At 38.9% G+C, this 2,621-nt stretch overlaps 1 pseudogene; it reads right to left on the reverse strand.

Moving 5' to 3' along the window:
• Nucleotides 1-54: 54 nt before the first annotated feature.
• On the reverse strand, nt 55-174 carry LOC127641946 (uncharacterized; annotated as a pseudogene).
• Nucleotides 175-2,621: the final 2,447 nt, after the last annotated feature.

Consider the following 2,621-nt stretch of genomic DNA (forward strand, 5'->3'; position numbering starts at 1 on the left):
ATCCCATTTGAGCCAGGGGGAGTGTATGAGTTAAAACAAACAAGGAAAAGCAAAATCTTACAGCACCTGGTATTCCCAGGAAGTCTCCCATCCAAGTACTAACCAGGCCCAGCCCTGTTTGGCTTCCGAGATCAGACAAGTTCGGGCCTAGCACAGGGTGGTATGGCCGTAAGCGAGTGCTGTGGCTACCAGCAGGCCATTTAAAGCAAGCGCACTGCACGCATCCTTATGCTGCTCTCCCATCATTAAAGGGTAACTAAACCCTAAACCACACTGCGTGAAAAGAGCTGTAATCGGGCATGTAAAACTCCTGAGTACTCCTGTGTACTCCACAAATAAACGGATGTGTACGGGAGTTTGCTGTCCCGTCACACAATCCCGAATATTCCTGGATATGTACCAAGTTTGGGGCACAGCAGTGAGCCACTAGGGCCATCAGTTACCATGGTGAATCCCCCGGTCGGGGTCAATGCCAGGGAATATTAGCATTTCACACCTTTGGGACACAAGGCAGTGGCCTCCTTCAATTGGTCAGAGATCTTACATAGGATTGGGTGCTGAATGCTTTCCCCCTCCTCTAAACCCCTCCTCTAAAACCCTAAACCCCTCCTCTAAAACCTCACACTATTGGTCCAGTTTAAGGCCTCATTTGGGTTTATTGTTACTCATTATTAATATTTATTATCATTGGTGTTCATGGTTATAATGTAAAGACAATCAGATAAACAAAGTTGAGTTTGTTATTTTTATTATTTGTAAATGACACTGGGCACATGACATATATATATATATATATATATATATATATATATACACACACAATCAAAATTCTATAAATAAAAAATATGTTAGCATAGAATACACTTTACTATTAGTCATACAATATATAACCCCATCTAATATGTAAGGCCTGTGTATAATATTTAGAAAACAATATAATATACAAATACTTTAGAATATATAAATAGTACAATATATAAATAATACAATATATAAATATAGAGATACCAATGTGGAATTGTATAAAATATATAAATGCAGTATATATAAAAAACTAAATAGAATTATATATAATACAATCTATAAATAATACTATATAAAATAAATACTATATAAAAAACAACAACAGAATATTCAAATTATACTATAGAATAATATTTAGATGCGTAATGCTAAAATAATTCACAGGCCAGCTTCTGTGGTCTCCACCGTGACTCGATCTGCACCAACTTGTGGATGATGAGTTCCTAAGTACTTCTGGTCTGCTTCCAGTCTTTTTTGTAGCACCCCACACAGCGCAGACAAAGCTTTACTACGGGTTGGAGGCCGAGCAACCCACACCGTCTTTCCATCCAAGATGGCATCCTCCTCTTCAGACATTTGGTCAACTGTTGCAGTCTTCCAGATAGCTGCCTCTTCCTCTGTCTGGAGAACACCAGTCCTGCTGCTCAGCAGCTGCAAAATGGGAGGGAAAAAAGAAATTAAACCACTGAAAATATCAAATGGGTTGGGATGGGAGCCTTTTAGTCTTTTATTGAGATTTATATTTATTTATACTTACTCTTCTTTTTCTTTGTCTCGTGCAAGCAATGATCCTGCTGTCCTCCATCTTCTCTTTGTTCTCATCTTGGGCCATCCTGTAACCCCTTCGAACAGTTTCAAAATATGTCTTGCAGGATGCTAGAGAGAGGGAGATAGTGAGCAGGGAGAATGTGTTTATTTATAATTAACTAGGCTATACAGTTAAATAGTTGTAGTCTTGGTATATTCTCTTGTGACTTACCTTTAACAACAGCAGGATCTACGTCCGGTACAGCCATGGAGACGCCATTAAAGAGATGGGTTGTGACCTCGAGGTTGTGGGGGGAGGATAGACTGTGGAGCAGTAATTAAAGAAGGTTGATTAAAAATATAATTTAGAAGAAAGGACTGTTATGAAACAATAGTTTTAAAGATATACCTTGTCTGTGGGTCATATTTGTGTGTGTTGTTTTCCCCATTGTGCAATCTGCGTACAGCCTCCTGTAAAAATCCAACATAGTATGAGAGCTCAATTCAAATACATTAATAAATAAAGCACACAAAGTTAAGCGGATACCGCAAAATGTTTGTGACTTAAAAACTAAAATAAATAAAATAACTTACACGCAACAGATTTATTCCCAGCTCTCTTTAATTTCTTCGAAGCAGGCTCCTCTCTTGCCTCTTTGAGCTCATCGATGTCCGCCTCCATCTTAACCAATCTCTTGTCCATCGTCTCCAGCTTTTCAAATATCCGCTTCAAACTTGCATTCACCATATTCACCAGTCAGTTTTCGTTCGGACTCGGAGTTTGAAAAGCCACGTTGTCCCGGCGTAAAGGAGTAACATCTCTACTCTGCTCTGCTCTCCGTAAAACTCCAGCATTCTTTTGCAAGCCATCTTCGCGTTGTAAATAGGATACGGCGTACCTTTACTAACCTGTATATTTTAGATATCTTTTGTTTTATACATACTGGTAACACCCATCCACAAACAAAATGTGCCGCCTCTAAAGTTTTCAGGTAATGCTATTGGTTACTTTCACTGACACAAAACATAAACTGATTCCGTTGGTTGGAACTGGATGACGTCATTGTATT

Source organism: Xyrauchen texanus, unplaced genomic scaffold (genome assembly GCF_025860055.1).
Source record: "Xyrauchen texanus isolate HMW12.3.18 unplaced genomic scaffold, RBS_HiC_50CHRs HiC_scaffold_234, whole genome shotgun sequence".
Lineage (NCBI taxonomy): Eukaryota > Metazoa > Chordata > Actinopteri > Cypriniformes > Catostomidae > Xyrauchen > Xyrauchen texanus.